General features: G+C 34.8%; 1 protein-coding gene and 1 pseudogene across 2 annotated transcripts in view; one reads left to right on the top strand and one right to left on the bottom strand.

The window, feature by feature from the left end:
• The window catches only part of LOC308642258 (NXPE family member 4-like), a gene marked incomplete at both ends in the record, with an annotated part of 362,659 nt that overhangs the window by 58,676 nt on the left and 280,368 nt on the right, over nucleotides 1-23,615 (bottom strand). The window lies entirely within an intron of this gene.
• LOC308631474 (heat shock factor-binding protein 1-like) lies at nucleotides 10,557-11,425 on the top strand (annotated as a pseudogene). Its single transcript has one exon. The product of its transcript is annotated as a heat shock factor-binding protein 1-like (transcript).

Raw genomic sequence — 23,615 nt, 5'->3', positions numbered from 1 at the left:
TTACAATGCTTCAGTTGCAAACCCAATAACATTACTTGTATAATGGTCCTGGCCATTTTGTTGTTTTAATCAGTTGCCTCTTAAAAAAATTATGGAAAACAAATAGAACTATACAAAAAAGAAGTAAAAGTCAAGATTTTGGGACAATTTCTTTGAAGACTTCACAGAAATTCAACCTTTTGAGTAGTTGGAGGGAAATACACTCTGTATTACAGCACCCATTATATTTTCTACACCAAGAATTTTCAGTATGTATTTTGACAAAAATAAGCTGCATTCAAAATGGATAGTTTTGTTAATATAATTTTAAAATCAGCACTTTTGAGATGATAGCAGCCAAGAAAACAGTTTGTTAGTATTCCATAATGATCCTCTCCAGAATCTTGGGAATGGACAGAACAGAATGTTTTTCATCAACCTACCAGTATAATCCTTTGTAGAAGATAAATTCTGAAGTCCCTTTCTGCTTTGTTAGTAAAAAGTGTTTATCTTCAGAGCTGCAGGCAAGTATTAAAGCATAATTTATAAAACTAATTTAAAAAAACAGTGCTGAATTATACTATTTAATATCTAGAAGCCATTTTGATCCAAGGAGTTAAATGTCAAGTCACATGCAGTACAGGAGACTTTTCCACAAGCAGACAAGGGTGTATGTAATACAAACACTGCTTTTTTAAAAGACTAAAAGCACATCCAATGTATGTAAAGGAATTTAAAATAACAAATTGAGGCAAACAATTACAATGTTTTATTTTTAGAATAGCAGTTAATTGTAAGTATTTTAATGTTAGTTTGCTCATCTATGTTCTGAGATCATGCTGAGATGAGAAAAATGTCCCCAAACTACAATTTAATGCATTGGGAAAAAATAATCTAAAAATAGTAATTCTAGCTACTGTCTTTAGATCACCTTTGTAATGTATTAATGGGTCTATTTTTTCCTTGAATAGCTTAAACTGAAGCAGTTTCCTCTGTTTCGGAGGTTTTGTAGTTAATTTTAATTTTGGCTATTGTTTGGAAAAGATGGGCAATCTGTGCAGATATGAAGTATAGTTTTTCCATAAAACAGATGTTTATTTTGTATTAAAAATACCACTGTACTTGTTTTACATCATTTGTATACATGTGGTGATATTAATGCTGAACTGTAAAATTCAGGAATTAAAATGTAACCCTGTTTAAAAAAAAAAGAAAGACACAGGTTAGAAGAATGGATCAAAACACAAGATCCAACCGTATGCTGCTTATAAGAGATTTGTCTTATAGGCAAAGACACCCACAGGCTGAAGGCAAAAGGATGGAAAAAATATTCCATGCAGACAGACCCTAAAAACAAGCAGGAGTAGATGTTTTTAAAGGATATTTCAGCACAAACTGATAAGAGAAGACAAGGAAGTTTGTTACATCGTCTTAAAGGGAAGAAGAAGATATAATGATAGTAAATATTTATGCCCTAAATGTTAACACACCTAATTTCATAAAAAATACTCCATGACATTAAATCTCAGATACCAACACAATAATATTAGGTGATTTTAACACATCATTATCACCAATAGGTCATCACAACATAAAATCAATAAAGATGTTTCCAACCTAAATGGTACTATAAATCAAGTGGATCTAAAAGTCATCTACAGAATATTTTACCCCAAAACAGCTAAATTTAACTTTTCAGAAATTCATGGAACTATTTCCAAAATAGACTGTATTCTAGGTCACAAAGTAAATCTTAGCAAATATAAAAAAAATCGATATTACCCCTCTGCATCCTATCAGATCATAATGGAATGAAACTAGATAGAAATCAAAAGGAAGAAAAGTAACAAACAATATAAGCACATGGACATTGAACAATACTCTTTTTTCCTGATTTTTTTATTGGTACATAATTTTTACATAAAAGGATTCATTTTGACATTAATGCATGGGATATAATTTGCTCCAAATTAGTAATCAGTACTTACCCTTGCCCTCCCCACTCCTCCCTCCCCACTTCTCCCTCCCCACTCCTCCTCCTCGTTAATATTAGTGTCTTGTGGATATATATAATTATGAGTTTCACTGTAGTATATTCATATATGTACATTGGAAATTTAGTTTAGTTTTATTCCTCTGTTTTTTACTTATCCCATTTCTTTACCCACTCTCCCAATCCCCTACTTCTGCTCCCCTGACCTTTTATTTTGACAGAATCCTCCTCATGGTTTATTTTCTGTCTCTCTCTTATGTACCCCTGCCCCCTTTTAGAGTAGCTTCTGCATATCAGAGGAAACATTCCACCTTTGACTTTCTGGGTCTGAGTTGTTTCACTTAGTATTATAGTCTCCAGTTTATTCATTTACCAGCATAACATAATTTCATTTTTTATGGTTGAATATTGCTCTATTGTGTATATATACCACATTTGCTTTAACCATTCATCCATAGAAGGGCACCTGAGTTGGTTCCATAGTCTGGCTATTGTTAATGGTACTAAAATACTAATGTGGCTTCCTTCTTATAGTATGCTGACTTTAAATCTTTAATATAGTGAGAAGTGGGATAGCCTGGTTATATGCTTTTAAATGAAGAATGGATTAAAGAAGAGACAAGAGAAGAAGTCAAGAAATTTTTAGAAATGAATGAGACAAGAGATATAACATATCAAAATGTCTGAGACAGTACAAAAGCATTTCTAAGATGAAAATTTTTACCGTAGTGCCTACATTGAAAAATAAAATAAATAAGCTTAAGCACCACCCCAAGGCCTTAGAAGAAGAACTAACTCCAAACTCAGTAGAAGACAGAAAATAATTAAGATGAAAGCTGAAATTAATGAAATTGAAAATTAAAAAAATAGCCAGGATCAATGAACTAAGAGCTAATTCTTTGAAGAGATAAATAAGGTTGATAAACTCTTAGCCTAAGTAGGGAAAAGAATGGCAGAAAAGACCCAAATCACTAAAATTAGAGGTGAGAAGGAGATATCACCATAGACCGCTGTGGAATCCAGAGGATATCAGAATTAACACCCACATTCATAGCCTGTGGTAGTGGAAAGTGGAGACCAGGGAAACCACTAGAGACCCTTCACTGGAACACCTCAGAGAGTGGTGTCAGCCAGAATAATTCTACACCACAGATCACCTGTGGAAAATCCACAACCAGAGTTCCTGCACTCACAGTGAACTATCAGGATCTTCACTACTGTGAAAAGATCCAGGAAAGGGGACCAGGTACAAGGTGATCCCCACAGGAAACACAGGGGCTCTTTAGAGCCTGCATTCTGAACTACTGCATACAATAGACACAGAGAATTTATAATACTGTAAGTATCCTGAGCTGACAAACCAGAAGCTGCTGGTGGGAGTTTCATAGCAACTAAGGAATTGGCTCCTGTGCCCCTGCAACTCAGGAGAGATCCACAGCCAAAGAGTAATGGACATATGCTAAATGTCCAAACTCCAGTGAAATTTAAACCAAGATTCCACAAAAATTTTCTTCATCTTTACATGGTATACCATAAAAAAATCTAATGTCAACTTGGATCATATAAATAACTCATTAACTCAGTGAATATTTTAATTACTTTTAATCACAGATGAGATAGTTTGCAGTTGAAGTTGAATCAAGTTAATCGTTGGCCACTTAAAAAATGCCAGTACAATCCTGAGGAGTAAAACAGGATCCAGAGTCCCTACAACATAACAGTTACAATTCTAGTATACAATTAAAAATTACTCAGCATAGAAGGAAACTGGAAACATATAATATTTCTCATAGGATGAGACGATTGATGGAAACAAACACTGAAAAAAGATGTTAGAATGATCAGACAAGGGGGTTGGAACATGTATTATAATCATGCTAAATGAGGTAATGAAGGGAAAGATAAGAAATATCAGCAAGATGGAAGAACCATTTTAAAAGAAATGAATTTTACAACAGAACAAAACAATATCTAAATTAAAAATATATCTTTTAGTTTACTATTTATACTACTTCCTTTCTAATGTTTTTTGCAAGATCAAGTTTATGTTTCTTTATTTTGTTCTGATGTTATAGATATTTACTAATTTTAGAGTGTTTGATTTATAAGTTTCTGAAATAGGCATAATAAATTATTTACTAGGGCTGTGACATATCAAATTTAGCATGTAACTCTAATGTTTTCATTTTTGAATGTGGGTATTTAGCTAGGTTCATCCTAATGTATGGTGTTTTTTTGGTAAATTTTTCCGTGTGTAGCATAACATTTTATTATTATTGTGTTTTTTCTTAAATCTATTTTTTACATATTAACATTAATGTTTTTAGCTAAAATTCACTGAAGTAAAATATTTAAGGAATGCAAAGAAAGGAATACGAGGCAGGAATTTTAAAAGAAGACAAATGACCTCTGATAAAAATCACTAATTTTTTTGAACATGGTAGTAATAGGAGATTATTTGTTCTGAATCCTTCTAAAGAACCCTTTAAATAAGACTGAACTTTAATCAACTGTACATGACAGCAAAATGCTTTTTGACTCACTGTACACAAATGGGGCACAAATTTTCACCTCTCTGGTTGTATATGAAGTAAGGTCACACCATTTGTGCAATCATACATGCACCTAGGGTAATGATGTCTGTCTCATTCCACTATATTTCCCATCCCCAAGCCCCCTCTATTCTCCCCTTTGCCCTTAGAACAAATTAAAAAAGAAAAGAAAAGAAGGATATTTTCATATAAACACAGAAAAACCTATCTCCAGTAAGAACTGCACTAAAAACATATGCTAAAGAGAATTCTTCTGGGGGAAGGCAAAATATCCCAGATGAAAAACATGGAAATTGAGGAAGAAAAGAATAATAGTAAATAGTATAAATATATGGGTAAAAATTTAAAAGTACATTCTGGTGACTAGTATAGCCACACCATATTTTCCACCCTTCAGGTTTTTATGATATATATTTTAATTCCTCTTATTATGAACCTATCTTGTCTATATATATAACAATTTTCTTGCTAAGAATCTGTAACTGGGTGTCTTATTTTGTGTCCATTCTTAAAATTTAGACCTTTTAATTGGAGTGTTTTAAACTCTTTAAATACAAATGTCAATGAGTTTGGGTCTAATTCTGTTGTAATTGTCACTTGTCCCTGTTTATCCCATTCCCATTTTGCTTCTCTGCTTCTCCATTCCTTCCCTGTTTTTGAATTGTTGGTTAATACTCCATTTTACCTCTTTGACTTACTAGTTGTATATCTTAATTTTTTAAATAGTTGCTCTAGGTGTTACAACATGCATCTTTCTTTAAATAAAATTAATCTCATGGAAAATGCAAAAAAAAAATCAGACTGAACTTTAAACAATGAGAATGACTGGAAAGTTTAATATAAATATTTGTGGTAAGAACTAAATATCTATTAGCTTACAGGAATAATTCTAATTGATGCTTACAAGGAATAAAATACATACACAATGGTTGTGTACTCTGAGAATATGGATGCAATACTACCATAAAAACGGTTGGACAGTAGAGAGCGAGGTGAAAAGTAGTATTAGTTTATTAATTGCTTTATAATAGTAACGGGAGTAAATCACTTAGCACAAATTTGTTATAAAACACTCAACAAAAAGAAATTTACATATTCCACCCATAAGCTATTCTCTAGTGCAAAAACTAATAATTTACTTAAAGTGTATCAGTAGAGGCTTTGCCACCAAATCAGACATGAGACAAATAAACTTCCTATGTTCTATTACAGTTTAATGTTGGACTGGAGGTATTTGCTAATGTGACTGGACAAGGGAAAACAAATAAGTTGTTGGAATTGGAAAGAACGAGGTAAAATAGTCTTTCTTTTCAGATGCATGGGATATTTTTATGGAAAACCCCAAAGTAGAAATGTAAGAATGGCTACAGGCAATAGAAGGACTGAGCAAAAAGGCAGGTAATACATTTAATGTATAAAAATTGTAGCTTTCACATGTGCAGACAAAACTAGAGAGAGGGTCAAATGGAACAGACGATCTGGTATATGGTTGCCAAATGACAGCAAGATATTAAGTTATACATTTTTACATGTGTCCAATATTTACATGAGGAAAACTCAAGAAACCAAATTGAACAACTGGAAGGGGAACTACTTTGTTAGACTGAAGCTATTGTTTCTTGTAAAGTTAATTTATATATTCAATGAAATAGAAATACCCTGAATGTTTTCTGGACCAGGCAGGTCAATTAGAATATTTACTTGAAAGGATAAATAAGAAAGAATAGCCATAAAAATATGGGGAAAAAGATATCAAGGGTGGTGTGTTAGCCCTTTTAGATATTAAAGTTTTCTTCTAAAATTTCTCTTAAGTATATAGAGTAGAATTGGGATATGGATAAAAAGGCAGTGGAAGAGAATGGAGAATGAAAATAGATTTTATCATAGAAATTTAGTATGATATAAAGGCTGAACTTAAAATCAGTGGAATGTAGATGGAATTTTACTAAGAGGAATAGAAAAACTTGATAGCCATAAGGAAAAGCAAAACTAGGTAAATATCACATACAGTTTCACAGCAAATATCAAGTGAATCAGATGTATAAAAACAAACAATAAAATTATACAAAACAAAAATATAAGAAAGCATGGGTAGACTCCCTTTATAAGCTTGTAGTGGAAAATCTTCTGAATAAATTTACCAGAAACAACAAGGGAAACTGTATTACTAAAATATAACTTTTGCACGAAAAGTAAATCATAGACAAAATAAAAAAATAGCAAACTGGAACTATATATTCAAGAAACTTATGCACTTAATTGGTACAAGTACTCACTTAGTGACATGGAAGATTGTGACCTTCTCAAGGGACATTTATGGCATGTAGAAGGTAGAATCCGATTAGATTGGATTGAGGATGAATGAGAAATAAGAAAATGGTGACAATGTCCCTCTGAAATGGGGTAGAGAAGGAGAGAAGAGAGCAGAGTTGGAGTGGGAGAGAAGAGGAAGGACTGATTTACAGGTTCTGAGTTGATGGAGGTCACAGGTGGAGGTTTCAAACCAAAGAGAAAATTGTTCATACCTTTGTGGAGTTTTGAGAAATTATAGACGTTATCCAGGCGATGACTAAAAGAGATATCAACACCAGCAGCATTTTCTGAAGCACTGCATTTGAGGACATGATGAGAGTCCTAGGAAAGACAACACAAGACAGAATCATACCAAAAGTGAATCCCCCTGTACACATTATTTTATTTTTCCCCTGCAATTAGCCCCTGAGACTTTGTTCCTCTTTGCTGAACCACTTTCTCTCTCTTACCAACCAACCCACAGCACCAACCCCTTTGCCCACCTGTTGGTTGTTCCTTATTCAAGTTTTACTTAGTTTTTTTGCTTCCTCCTTCTAAGACCCTGAAATGGGAGGCAGATGTCCATTTTATAATCTCTCATTGCTCTACAGTTTCTTAGTTGTAGCATTTACCACAGTTTCATAGACCTCCATTAAATGAAGAAGCAAAAAGTTTAATTCATCAGCCTGTTGTTGGGGGGAGACTTGAGATAGCTGATAAGACCACAAGAAAATGTTTATGTTACAAAACATAATCTATAAATACCTTTAAAGAAAGTTGGTTCTGTTAATTTGTCAGGTAAGCTGGACAGGTGACTTTTGTTACCACTGGGGATTTAGTAAGAAACAAAAAGGGAAACCTTTACATCTTAGACCCAAAAATATCTTAAAGCATAAAATCTAACTTCGGTTTCTGTGACCACTTTACCATGGATATGGTGGGGAAGAGTGTGAGACTTGTGGAGGGTTGGTCATCCTGACCTGGGAGTAGAATTCTCTGGAGACGCCTGAGATCAGCATCTCTCTGTCTCTAGCATTGTATTGATCTAATATCTCCAGTGCAGATACCATCTGACAAAATTCCCACAGTTCTAATCAGAGATAAACCTGAGCTGCTGGAACTTCCCACTTAGAACAGTTTATCAGCCCCACCCTGGGAGTGCATGAATATAGTTTATCTAGACAAAACTTCAATTGATAATATTTCCCTTTTACTGGTGAAAAGGGAAGCTGAGAATTATTTGAACCAGTTTTTGCTCCAGGCCACTCCAGCTGATAGCTGATCTATGAAGTCAGGATAGACATAAATGAGAAATTCAATACTGTGATAAAGATACTGAAAAAGAACTAAACAGAAATCTTGGAAATGAAAGATACATAAATCAAATAAAAAATTCAATTGAAAATCTTTTCAATAGAGAGAAAGCACTCAAATATGCAGATAGACCCCAATAGAATAATAACACCTCTTTCTCCAATAGATATAAACTCAGTAAAGACTCTTCAGACCTAAAATATATTATAAATCAAATGGACCAAACGGACAGCTATAGGATATTTCATCCAATGATACCTAAACTCACTTTTTTCTCAGCTGCTCATGAAAACTTCTCCAAAATAGATAATAATTTAGGCCACAAAAAGTCTTTGCATATATAAGAAACTTATATGATTCATTGCATTTTATGGATCATAATTGAATGAACTAAAAATTAGTACTAAGAGAAGCTACAGAAACTATATAAACACATGCAGATTGGACAATACACTTTAACAATTTTTTTAAAAATTTCTTCTTATTTATACTTGGTGTATAAAATGTAGTATATATACACAACATCATAAAATCATTCGTTTTTAATGGCTGAGTAATATTCCATTGTGTATACATACTACATTTCCTTTATCCATTCATCTGTTGAAGGGCAGGTTTTTTTTCATAGCTTAGCTATTGTGAAGTGAGCTGCTATAATCATAGATGTGGCTGTGTCACTGAACTATGCTGATTTTAAGTCCTTTGAATATACTAAAGAATGGGATTACTGGGTCAAATGGTGATTCCATTCCAGGTGTTTAGAGCAATCTTCATACTGCTTTCTAGAGTAGTTGCAACAATTTGCATTTCATCCACCAAATACAGGAGCATGCTTTTTTTCCCCACATCCTGATCAACATTTATTGTTACTTGTATTCTTGATTGTTGCCATTTTGACTGGAGTGGGAAGAAGTCTCAGTTTAGTTTTAATTTGTATTTCTCTAATTTGCTGGAGACGTTGAACATTTTTTTCATATATTTTGAACAATATACTTTTGAATGATGAATTAGTGAAAAAAGAAATAAGGGAAAAATGTAAAAATACTTAAAATTAGATGAGAAGAAAGATACAATGGATCAGAATCCCTTGATAACTGTGAAGGTGGTTCTAAGAGAAAGTTTTTTCTACTATTTTCCTTTTTACATATTCATAACAGTAGAGTGTTTTTGACATATTATACATACATGGAGTATGATTTTCCATTCTTATGGTTGTACACAATGTGGAATTACACTGTTCATGTATTCATATATGAATATAAGAAAATAATGTTGATTTATACTACTGTCTTTCCTGTTTACATCCCCCCTCCCTTCTCTCATTTCCCTTTGTCTAATCCAATGAAGTTGTATGACCCCCCTTCTTATTGTGGGTTAACTTCTACATATCAGAGAGAACATTTTGCCTTTGGAATGGGATGAAATCTTAGTGTAGTTTTAATTTGCATTTCTCTAATTGCTAGAGATGTTGAATAGTTTTCCATTTATTTTGTTGACTGATCATATTTCTTTTGTGAAGTGTCTGTTCAGTTCTTTTGCACATTTATTGATTGGGTTATTTATTTATTTTTTGGTGTTACGTTTTGTGAGTTCTTTATGTATCATGGGAGATTAATTCTCTGAGGTGCAGGTGACAAAGATTTTCTCCCATTCTGTAGGCTCTCTGTTCACATTCTTGATTTTTTACTTTGCTGTGAAGAAGCTTCTTAGTTTGATTCCATTCCGTTTATTGATTCTTGATTTTACTTCTTATACTTTAGTATTCTTGTTGAGGAATTCAGTTCCTAAGCTAAAATGATGGAGAGTTAGGCCTATATTTTCTTTTTGTATGTGCAGGTTCTATGGGCTAATTCCTAGGTACTTGATCCACTTTGAGTTGAGTTTTGTGCAGGGTGAGAGAGAGGGATTTAATTTCATATTGCTACATATGGATTTTCCCAGTACCATTTGTTGAAGAAGCTATCTTTTCTCCAATGTATGTTATTGACACTTTTGTCTAATAAAACTCTATTAATGTGTGTTTATCTAAGAGAAAAATTTATAGTTATGGGCAGCTACAAGAAAATCATAAAGATACCAAGTAAACATCCCATTCATTGATGCATTTCCATGCCCTAAGAAATCAAGAAGGCATCATTTACAAAAATAGAAGAAAATAAATAATTAATTTTGGAGCTGAAATTAATGAAATGGAGAATTAAAAAAAAAGAAATCATGGAAATGAATAGTTGATTCTTTGAAAAGATAAACAAGATTGATAAGCCCCTAACCAAAACAAACAAACAAAAAAACAAAAACAAAACAAAAACCAAAAAAAAAACCAAAATAAAGAGAGTAACCCAAATTAATAAAATTAGAGACAAAAGAGGAAATAAGGAGTGTGGGTGACAGTCTGAGACCTTGCCACCAAGCAGGGAACCGGAGAGATGGACAAGACTGACCCCAAGACCGTATAGGACCTCAACCTCACCTCGGTGGTGCAGACACTCCTGCAGCAGATGCAAAATAAATTTCAGACCGTGTCCGACCAGATCATTGGAAGAACTGATGATATGAGTAGTCACATTGATGATCTGGAGAAAAACATCACAGACCTCATGACACAGGCTCGGGTGGAAGAACTGGAAGGAGAAAACAAGATACCTGCCACACAAAAGAGTTGAAGGTTGCTAATTACCCTGAAATCTGGAACACCATTTTTCCAAGCCAAGAGAAGACTGAATGGCTTTTTGCAAATAACTACTAAGTGTAGACAGGTTTTATATTATAGTGTATTATTATCACACATTATGTAATAAGTTTTTAGAGTGATTTTTCTCCCCAGTTTCTGGAACATGGTATCTTCACATCTTGAAACTTGATCAGTTGTGCTCTTAATTATTAAACACTAAAATTTTGGCAGTTCCTGCATAAAATTGTCAAACTTTTTAGTGTATTTTTGTGAAGTCCTTTTTTTCCTGCCATTCTTTTGTAGTAATTGCTGTTTGATAAAAGTTGCTGTATAATTTTTTATTAGATAAGTAGTAAATCCTTCAATTATTGTTGGACTTGGTGAAGTAAAACATTTGTAGAGTTTGGATTCTTTCATTTTCAGCACAAAGTGACTGTTGAGCTAACACTAAATAATGTGTTGGCGATACTTTCCAAATGGCTAGAAGTTGTTTATTCAGAAGTGTCTGTCACTACTTTGTTGCCAAAACTCCATTTTACCACAACTTATGACTAGTCTATGAGATTAGATGCTAAAGTCAGTGAAAAGTAACCACTGCCACTGTACTGCATTAACATTTTTAAAAACAGGAAATACCCGAATAGCCTGATGTAATGAGGTATTCGTTTGTTAGAATTTTGCATGAGATTCTAATACTTCAGTAGGCCTCTAGTTGTTCATCTACAATGTTTACCACATATACACACAAAGGGGGAGGGCAGGATTTTAAACTCAATTATTCTATTCTTTCTTTGAGCTACTGATTGAAAAAGAAGAGAGGATATTGAGTCTGTGCCAATCACTAGGCTAGAAAATGATGAATGACTGGTAGTAGGCTCAGGTTTTTGAACTATTTCTTACCTAAATTCTTTCAGAGTGATAATTTTTGTTACTGATTATAAAAGACAGAGTTAATAACATTTGCCATTCAAAAATGCAGTGACCATGGTCTTCATAAAGGCAAACCCAGAAAAGAGTAGAGTTTAAGTCTCCCATATCACCAGTCTTGTTTGTATTGCAAATAGATAATATTAAGAAACATTTTGTCTTATTTATAGATTATATGGGGAAAACAGATTCTGTAATAAAGCCACCAGGATTGTCATCCAGCTGCAGCAGCTCTTGGGAGGGGCCAGCAGCAGGTTCTGCAGGGTAACCTGAGTGTGTGCTGCCTGAACTGGGCCCTGGGCCCACTGCAGCCTGCATGCAGGGTGTGTTCAGGGCTCTTGAGAGCAGTAGAAATGACAGGCTGCTGGCTATTGGAGGATGGTGCGGATTTGGGGAGGAGTTGACTTCTTTGAAGTAACATTTTTCAGAGGCCAAAATAAAGGTGCCTGAAATCCTGTTATTGAAAAAAAAAAAAAAAAAAGAGGAGATAAGATTTCAGACACCATAGAAATCCAGAGGATTGCTAGGGACTATTTTGAAAACTTATACTCCAACAAATGGTAAAATCTAGAAGTGGATACATTTCTAACCACATATGACCTGTCAAATCAAAAAGAGAAGATGTAGAAAATCTAAAAAGACCGATATCAGGTAATGAGACAGAAGCAGTAATAAAAGGCCTGCAACAAAGCAAAGCCCAGGACCAGATAGATTCTCAGCTGAATTCTACCAGACCTTTAAAGAAGAGCTAGTGCTAGTGCTCCTCAAATTATTCCATGAAATAGAAAGGGGTGGAATGTTTCCAAATTCATTCTAGAAAGCCAGTATCACCCTGAAATTATTATTCCATGAAATAGAAAGGGGTGGAATGTTTCCAAATTCATTCTAGAAAGCCAGTATCACCCTGATACCAAAACCAGAAAGGACACATGAAGGAAAAAAACAACAACAATAAACTATGGACCATATCCCTGAAGAACATAGATGCAGAAATTCGTAATAAAATTTTAGAAAATCATATTAACATATTAAGAAGATTGTATAACATGATCAAGTGTGTTTCATTATAGGTATGCCAGGATGCTTCAACATACACAAATCAATTAACTATAGTTAACCACACAAATAGAATTGAGGACAACAATCAGCCATCTCAATAAATTTAGGGAATACCTGTGATAAAATTTAGTAGTGATTTATCATAGAAACACTAAAAAAAACCACAGGGATAGAAAGAAGTGACCTCTATATCATAAACACTATATAAAATAAACACAAAGCTAACATCATATTAAATTTGGGAAAACAAAGTGTTTCCTCTAAAATCAGAAACAACAAAAGGCTGTCCACTTTCACTACTCCTATTCAATATGATACTTGGAATTTTTTGTTGGATGCAGTGGCACATGCTTGTAATACCAGTGGCTCAGGAAGCTGAGGAAGGAGGATAACAAGTTCAAGGCAGCCTCAGCAACTTAGCAACATCCTGTCTCTAAATTAAATATACTACCTCCCACCCCAAATGGCTGAGGATGTGGCTAAGGGGTTAAGCATCTCTGGGATCAATCCCCAGTGGTGGTGGTGGTGGGGCAGGATCAGGCAGAAGAATTAAATAGGAGAGATACAAATAAGACAGGAAAAAATCAAATTCCTTTTGCAGATAATGTGATCTTAGAAGCTCCAAAGAGCTCTATCAAAAGACTATTTTTTTTCAAAAGACTTTTAATACATTCAGCAAGTATCAGAATAAAAAACATTAATAGACAAAAATTAATAGCTTTTCTACATGCCAATAATGAATTTGGTGAAAAAGAAATCAAGAAAACAATTCCATTCACAATAGCCTCCAAACAAACCAACAAACCCTAGGGATAAATCTAACCAATCAGGTGAAAGACCTCTACAAGCAAAATTATAGAACACTGAAGAAAGAAATTGAAGAAGATTCTAGAAGATGGAAAGACCTCCCATATTCCCAGATAAGAATTATTAATATTGTTAAAATGTCCATATTACCAAAAGCAACATACAGATATAGTAGAACCATAGTAACAACAACTGCATGGTACTGGCATAAAAGAAGACAGATAGATCAATGGAACAGGATAGAAAATAGAGATAAAAGACACACAGATACAGTCAGCTTATGCTTTCCAAAGGTGCCCAAAATATATGTTTGTAACATACAGCACTGGGAAAACTGGTTATCTATATGTGGAATAACAAGTCTAGGTACATATCTCTTCACCCAGCAAAAAATACAAGTGAATGGATCTGAGACTTATAAATTATACCAGAAACTTTACAACAGCTAGAAGAAATTTTATGGTAAACACCTCAACATGTAGGTACAGGCAAGAACCTCAATAGGATTCCTAAAGCTCAAAAAATAATACTAAGAATTAATAGATGGTATGGAATTGAATCAAGGTTTCTGCACAACAAAGGAAGAATATAAGATGATGAAGAAAGAACTTATACAGTGGTAGAGAATCTTTGTGAGCTACTCTTGTGATAGAGGATTAATATTTAGAGGGGCTGGGTTGTGGCCCACTGGTAGAGTGCTCATCTAAGCATTTGTGAGGCACTGGGTTCAATTCTCAGCACCACATATAAATAAATTAACTAAATAAAGGTCCATTGACAACTAAAAATTTTTTTTAAAAAATATTTAAAATATATGAAGGATTCAAAAAAATCACCAAAAATCAAATATCCATTTAATAAATGAACGATAAACTAAAATGCTTCTCCAAAGAAGGAATAAAAATGGCAACAAACCTATGAAAAAATATTCTACATCTTTAACAATTAGGGAAATGCAAATCAAAACTACACTGAAATTTTCTCTCACTCCAGTTTAAATGACAGCCATCAGAAATACAAATAATAATATATGCTGGAGAGGATGTTTGGAAAGAGAAATACTTTTACACTGTTGGTGAGATTGTATATTTGTACAACCACTATGGAAATCAGTATGGAGGTCTTCCAGACACTAGGAAGTAAACCACCATGATCCAGCTATACCACCATCCATATTAATCCTAAAGAATTAAATTCAGCATACTCTAGATATACTTGCATACCCATGTTTATAGCAGCACAATTCACAATAGCCAAATTATGGACCCAGTCTTCATATTCATGAATGTATGAAGAATAAAGAATGTGTTGTATACACAGTGGAGTTTTATTTAGCTAAAAAAATCAATTTTATCATTTTCAGGAAAATGGATGGAACTTGAGAAGAAAAATACGTCCAACTTAGAAACTCGGTGGTCACAGGTATGGAAATAGGTAAGACAGTAGAATGAATTGGATATAACTTTCCTGTATTCATATATGAATACACGACCAGTGTAACTCCAGTCATGTACAACCACAAGAATGGGAAGTTATACTCCAAGTATGTATGATATGTCAAAATACACTTCACTGTCATGTATATCTAAAAGAACAAATAAAAAAGTAATATAAAAAAAGTCAGTGGTCATGTTTTCTCTCATATGTGGAAGCTAGAGAGAAAAAGGGGGAAATCTCATGAAAATAGAAGGGAGATCAATATGGTATAGGAAGGGAAAAGGGAGGTTCTGGGGAATGCAAATGACCAAATCATATTTTTCTATTTTGTGCATGTTCAAATATGTAACTATTCTTACTACTATGTATATAATGCACAAATAAAATGTTTAAAAGAAGAAAAAAAGAATATTTTCCCTTCCTCAAATCGTTTTCTATCTCTACTATGTATGCGAGTGGTGTCTCCATTTAGAACCCTTGACACACTCTGCCTCATTTGTCTCCTTTGCTCATCTGCTGTCATCCTCAGACACTATCAAGTAAACGTGCAGAGATGGAAAGTGTTGACCCTTCCATTGCTGGTAATAGAAACTTGTAGCTGGACATGTGGCAACAGTTACACAATATTTCCCAGGTGCCGTGGCATTCAGGTATGGCCCTGGGATTGTTGTCTCTGCAGAGGCAACACATGACTTATTTTCTCCAGGCTCTTCCTCTTCCTGCCTGCTGCAAACTAGGCATGCCACCAGCCTCACATTGACAGTGAGCATAATGACAACATCCTGGAGCAGGGGGTTCCTAAAACTTCTTTGTAACATGGCACCTTTGGTCACCTTGTGAAGCCTTTGACCTTCTCCTAATAACATTTTATAATATGTAACATGCAACATATGGAGTCATAACAAACCCAATTACATTGAGATATAATAATCAACATCTTAAATAACTTCATTTGTTATATGTTCATATAACAATTTTTTATTAACACATAAAAGTATGAAACTTAGCAATAGGCCTATATGTACAAAAAATCCAAAGGTGTGATATGTATGGATGATATTTCAAGATTTTTAAAATAATTGTGTTATATGCTACATGTATTGCTAAAATTCCTGTGATTTGGTGTTACCATTCACAACTGAGAATGATAGACTTCCTGTAGAGGCTAGTGACAATAAAGATTTAATTTTTTTCCCATTCGAGATCATAAACCTCTTAAATTCTATCCACGGACCCATCTGAGAGTACCCCAACCTCAGATTGAAACCATGCAGAGGATGGCAGAGCTTTCAGAATACCTGGCTTCCTGGATGACCTCTATGGGCTGAACCTGCCTGCATAGTCCTAGGAGAGAGAAATAAACACCTATCTTGTTTGTCACTGCCATTTCTTTTTCTTTTTCTTTTCCCTCCATACAGTGACACAGACTATTTACACTCTGCCTAGTTAGTGTGTCTTCAATTGGTGGACCTCCTTCTGTCATTACTATCTGGCTATGGGTGCTTTCAACTTATGCTTACAAATGGCTTTGGTTGAAACAAAACAAATGTCACCGAGGCAGAGTTTACATGCATACAAATGTATGCATTTTGAGTGCACAATTTAGTGAGTGTTGAAAAAAGTACATACTGTGTTACCATTGCCCCCACAAAGTTCCATTTAACCATCAATTTACCAGGCTGATGTCCTCTTCCGTCAGCCTACTCTGCTTCTTGGTCGCTGGCAATCACAGACCTGGTTTCCAGTGCTACAGATGAGACTTGTTTTCCTGGAGTTTCATGTAAATGGAATTATGTAGAATGTACTTTTTTATCTGGCTCCTTGGACTCAGTATTTATTTTTGAGGTTTCATATGTGTTGGTGCATTTATCGTCTTTCTGATTCTTTTCATTATTGAATAGTATTTGTATCTTTTCAGCATTTTATGAATATTTGAGTTACTTCCAGTTGGGCTTTTGTAAACAGAACTGCCATGACTGTTCACATACATTTCTCTATACTGTGGACTGATTTTCATTTTTTTTTTTTTTTGGTAATACCCAAGAGTTGAGTGACCAATTCAATGGGTAAGTAGATGTTTAACTACCAAAAGCCAGCTGAACTTTATTGCTCTTAATCTGGAGATACATTTGTGAAGAACTGCTCTACCAGCAATATTGAGTATTCCTAATTGTAAACATGGTTTAAGGCTCTCTGTTTGAACTTGTGAATTCTTGGGTTGATGATCTTCAAGGTGGGTCTTGAGAAGCCTGGGATTTCTATCAAGTAATCGATTGGATCTCCAAGTACAGACTGTTTCCCTGCTTGGTAACAGATGAGAGCCCTATTCAGTCATTTCAGGCTTCCTAACTACTGATTTCTGCTAGGGTCTGTGGAGTCTCCCTTGTGCATATGCAGCTCAGGGTTCAGTCAAGGATTTGAGGATGGATTATACCTGGGTCTGGGGGATCTTTCTCTCTGTGGCTTTCTCCTTCCTGCTGAATCCACAGCCTCTCTATGCTCTGAACTCTGTTATTTTTCCTAGTTTAATGCTGTCATGTGGGAAATGTTCGTCCCAAATATACTTACTATATTTTCTCTAATACTTATTTATTTAGATTTATACACTTAATGGCCCTTTGTTTCATTCTACTTGCATACCTCTCATTTGGAGGCATTTTTCTTCAGCTAGAAGAATGGAATTTAATATTCTATGTCTAACTCTTCTATTGACAAATTTTGAAAGTTAAAAATTTTCCTTTTATTGATATATTTGAGTGATACTTTTGCAGAGTATAAATCTATATTGTGATGTGTTTTTGTTTGTGTCATTGTTAGTAGGGGAGAGGAGCATCAACAGTTTGAATATGTTACTTTATTTTTCTCTCATGTCTCTAAATTATTCTTTGCCTTTTACTTTCTCAAGCCTGCACTGTCTTGGCAGCTCACTGATCCTTTATAAGGAGTAAAGATAATTTTCTCATTTTTCTAATTATTCTTAAAGGGAAGTCTCAAACTAGTCTGTTATTTTTGGAAACATAAATTATATATACACACACAAATATAAACATATACTGTGAACATGTATGTATGTGGGTATACATTTATTATCTTTAGACTTTTTATTTCATTTTCTATGAAGAATTTATGTGGCTGATATATAGAAACACAAGTGCTATTTTTTATAGTTCCTTTATATCAACACAGAAAACAAACAAACATGATGAGAAGTGACCATGTTAGGCACCTTTGTTTTGTTTCCATTGAGCAATCACAGAATATTTCTCAGGTCAATAAAAATCACATGCAAAATTTTATTTCCTTTGATTGAATATTTGTGTGCATAGTTGTTTGGCATTAAACAGATTTTAATATGTGCTACTATAAGATGATTAAGAAAAATGTGCTGGATTTGTATTGAGAGAATGTCCCCAGAATTTAGAAGCAATTCATTGTGTTTATATACAACAAGGAGTACTATTGTGAAGTGCTATGTGAAGAAAGTAACAAGCATGATAAATGTTTATCAAAAATTATTTATGTGAATTAAAAATATACATATATGGCATTGTACATACACATCCACATATTAAAACCACAAATTAAGAAAGATTTCTTACTTTTCTGAGATCCTGATGCCCACCTGGGCTGGGTTGCCTCTGCACCAATCCAAACTCAATGGTTTGTCCCCAGTTTAGAACCCATCTCTCCAGAAAGCTTTCCAAAACAATTCTAGATAACTCTGATGTCTGCCATATTCTGAAATCCTGTGGCACATTTGTACATTTTCTGCCTGAACAGCGTCACACATGACACAAGGCAAATAAATATTATCAGGTGTAAACAGGATTTCTTGGCATATTTTCTCTTTCTCCAACTAGATGTTATCTGAGTGACTCTACACACTCGCTCCCCGTGGAAGTCTAGTACTATTGCTGGTTGGGTCTTAGGAAAATACTTCATCTTCAAGCCACGTCATACTCAAAACTGCCGCAGTCTTGGCTGGGCACAGAATCACGAGCCAGTCAAGCAGGAACAAAACTTTATTTTGAAAAAGCCGCCGCAGGCAAGCCAAACCCGGTCCTCCCACGCGGGCGTCTGCCGGAACCGCGCGCCTCCCGGAGCCAGGGTCCCGGACCTTCCCCGGAATTTCCTCCTACTATCTTTCCCCAACCAATGGGAACTCTCCAGCAGTCCGGTAACTTGAGTCCTGTAGCAAGCCAAGGTGAACAGCAGGAGCCCAATTTGCATATGAATGTAAATCTTAGCATAATAATACCTCAGTGGCTAGTTGGCGTCACTTTACAACCAAAGGTGTCATTTATATTTTGTTTGTGGCTCCTAGCATCTGCCCCCTTCTGTTTAATTAAGCAACAAGCAATGTGGCTATGGACCGTGCCTGGTAGGTTGTCCAATTTAACATATGGTTCTTACCCGTCATGGGAGAACTGACCTTTAGGCGTCAGCTTCCTGTCTTAGGTTGAATCCATTGTAATCAGATCAACCCGTCACTGACTACCGGTCCAGCATTCAGCCATGCTTGTGGATAGGCCTATGCACCAGTGGGGGGGGTGAGGTTCTTGCCTCACCTCTGTTGGCCCCCAAATTTTGCCTTGGTGCCAGTGGGGGGGGTGAGGTTCTTTGCCTCACCTCTGTTGGCCCCCAAATTTTAGACCATCACTAGTAGAAGGGAGGAGGATACAGAAATGCCACGACATTAAGCCAATTGATGGCTCCTTGGAAAAATTGCGTCACTGGTGACACCATCAGCAAAGATATGCCAGTATTACCACAATAAACATGGGGTGAGCTGGCAAGGAAATTGCATCACTGGTGACACCATCAGCAAAGATATGCCAGCAGTACCACAATTCGGTGCACCAGATGATATTTCACAATGTATGCAACTGATATATAGTCCAGGCAAGTTCTGGAAGCAGTTCAAATTGGAGGAGTCTATCAATGTGTCCATTTCCTCCCAAAGTAAATCAAGTCCTTGATAGCATTACTTGTTGAGTTATATTCATTGATGCATCAGTTTATACAGTTTACTGTGATTGCTATCATAGAAGCTGTAGTTTGGTTTTATCTTAGTCTTCACCGGCACTGGGATGGAGATGGGAATTCTGGCAATGATGCTAAAGAGACATTATCCTGAACAGAATTATTAAATATAATAAAAAGGAAAGGTGAAAGTAAACAAACAGATCTGTTAAACTCCTTTAAAAACAATCCTTAACAGCTGTTTACCAAATTTAAATTAGCAAACAAACAGATCTGTTAACCATCTTTAAAAACAATCATTAACAGCTGTTCACCTAATTTAAATTAAACCATATAAATCACGTGAATAAAGAAAAAATTTGGATCCATTTTTTCATGAGCGCTCCTCATATAAGAAATATGGACATACATACATACAGACATACAACACAAAACAGAAGTGTGCACACAACATACAACACATAAGACAATAGTAAATAAAGGCCTTGTAACTATACCTAGGTGAAATCTCCATTGCAATGTTTAAAAACTCCACAGTCAAAAAATAAAACACAGTCAAAAAATAAAACTGATCAGAAAAACATTAACCTAGGTTTGTATGAGCTCAAAAAATAAATAAATAAATAAAATAAAATAAAATAGAACTTTATGGTGTGGGAAAAATGCAATAATAAAATAGATATTGAAAAAAAAAAAAAAACACCTTGGTTAATCACTGCCGCAGATGTAAGAATAGCCAAGCTGGAGCTCTGGATGTCAGCTGTTATGAATTTGAGTCAAATCATCTTCTTTTTCTGTAGAAATTGTTTTAGTTAATCTCTCTGGAATCCAAATCGGTTGTTGTTCATCCTGTGGGAAAACACAGACAGCACCCCGATTCCATACTATGACTGGATCGGGGCCTTTCCATTGTCCTGTTAGAATATCTTTCCAAAGTACCTTAGGCTTATGTACATTTTTGGGGTACAAGTGTCTTTCCGCAGCACTAAGTCCCGATGAATCTAAATTTAAAAAGTTTAGAGTAAAAAGGGTTATTTTAAGTTTATCTTTGGGGGATATATACCCCTTTCCAATTCCCTCCTTTTGTTTTAATAAGTACATTTTAATAGTTTGATGAGCTCTTTCAACTATGCCTTGTCCTTGTGGATTGTATGGAATTCCTGTTATGTGAGTAATACCAAATGATGAGCAAAATTGTTTAAAAGAGGTGGAAGTATAACCAGGACCGTTGTCCGTTTTTAACTGTTTTGGAACACCCACAGTGGCAAAATTTTGTAAGCAATGAGCTATAACATCTTTAGTTTTTTCTCCGGCATGAAGGGAGCCCATCAAAAATCCGGAAGAGGTATCAACTGTAACATGTAAATATTTTAATTTTCCAAATTCTGGCAAGTGTGTGACGTCCATCTGCCAAATATGGTTAGGTATCAGTCCTCTAGGATTGACTCCAAGATTAACTTGTGGTAAAAATGTCACACAATTTTGACATTGTTTTATTATATGTCTGGCTTGTTCTTTAGTTATTTTAAAACGTTTTTGTAAAGTATTAGCATTGACATGGAACCTTTTATGAAAATTTATAGCTTCTTCTATTGTGGAGAAAATATGTATGTCATGTGTAGATTTATCTGCTAGTTCATTGCCCATACTAAGGGCTCCAGGCAATCCTGTATGTGCCCTGATATGACCTATAAAGAATGGATCTTTTCGGTCCCAGATTAGACTTTGTATAGCAGAAAACAAAGAGAAAACAGTAGAAGAAGGTGAAATCCTACCAGCATCTTCAAGTGATATTATAGCATTAACTACATACTGACTATCAGAAAATAAATTAAATACAGAATCTTTAAACATCATAAAAGCTTGTAATACTGCATTAAGCTCTACCTTTTGAGCTGATTGTTTGGGAACTAAAAATGTAAAAGTTTGATCAGGAGTAACTACTGCTGCTGTACCATTGTTTGACCCATCAGTGAATATATTTGGAGCATTTATGATAGGGGTTTTTCTTGTCATTTTTGGAAAAACTACAGGATGCTTAGACCAAAAAGACAACAAAGGATTAGATGGTAAGTGATTATCAAATGAAACACTAGTTTTACACATGATTATTGCCCAAGTATTTAACTCATTAGCTAACTCATCAATTTGATCCATAGTATATGGAGTGATAATTTTATTGGGAGAAATCCCAAATACTCCCTTAGCTGCTTTTATTCCTTTGAGTATTAATTGTCCTACAGCCTCAGGATATCTAGTAAGAATAGTGTTAGGAGAATAAGATAAATGTATCCACAATAATGGACCTTCCTGCCAAAATACTCCTGTAGGAATATTTTTTGTTGGTAGTACAATAAATAATAAAGGCAAACTTATATCAATTCTATCCAAATGCATATTTTCCATATACGTTTCAATGATTTTTAATGTTTTTCTTGCTTCAGGCGTTAACATGCGGGGTGAATTTGGATCTGATGGACCTTTTAGAATATCAAATAAAGGTCCTAACTCTCCTGTTGGTATGCCTAGATAAGGCCTTATCCAATTTATGTCTCCCAATAACTTTTGAAAGTCATTAAGTGATTTGAGTTGATCTACTCGTATTTGAATTTTTGGTGGACGGACCATGGTTGAGGATAATAGAACTCCTAAATAATTAATTGGAAGATTTAATTGTACTTTATCTATTGCTATCTCTAGATTATAATTTTTCAATAAGTTTGTAAGTGTGGCATAACATTCTAGTAATGTGTTTTTATCTTTATGTGCCAATAACACATCATCCATATAGTGAAATATTTGTAGTTCAGGATTTTGGTTTCTAAGTGGCTGGATTGCTTTATTAACATAAATTTGACACATAGTTGGGCTGTTAGCCATCCCTTGAGGGAGTACTTTCCATTCATATCTCTGATCAGGACCTTCATGATTCAGTGCAGGGATAGTAAATGCAAAATGTGGACTATCCTCGGGATGAATTGGAATTGAAAAGAAACAATCTTTAATAACTATAGCTAAAACATGCCAGGTTTTTGGTAAAGCAGACAATTGAGGAATCCCTGATTGAGCAGGTCCCATAATAACCATCTCATTATTAATGGCTCTTAAATCTTGTAATAATCTCCATTTACCAGATTTCTTTTTAATGACAAAAATGGGAGTATTATGGGGAGATACGGAAGGTTGTATATGTCCTTCCGCTAATTGTTGTCTGACCAAGTCATGGGCTACTTGTATCTTTTCTTTAGTCAGGGGCCACTGAGGAACCCACACTGGTCTTTCTGATTTCCAAGTAATTTTGATTGTCTCAGTGGCCCTTTCTGAAAACCCAATTCGTGTCTATTTATTTCTTGATCTATTTGAATAGGTGCTGTTATACCTTGTTCTTGTTCTCTTAATCTTTTTTCTTTCCTAAAGCCTTGTTTAGCCCTAGTAGTGGGCGCATTAGGATTGATGTTATTTGTTAATGTCAATCCTAATTGATCTAGGACATCTCGTCCCCATAAATTTACGGGAAGATGATCCAATACATAGGGCTGTATAGTTCCTTCACATCCTTCAGGATCCCTCCAATCTAATACCATAGCACTTCTATGGGGAT

This window comes from Spermophilus citellus (assembly GCF_964194105.1).
Source record: "Spermophilus citellus genome assembly, chromosome: 2".
NCBI lineage: Eukaryota > Metazoa > Chordata > Mammalia > Rodentia > Sciuridae > Spermophilus > Spermophilus citellus.
The sequence above is the reverse complement of the archived record's forward strand: the minus strand, read 5'-3'. Positions and strand labels throughout refer to the sequence as shown.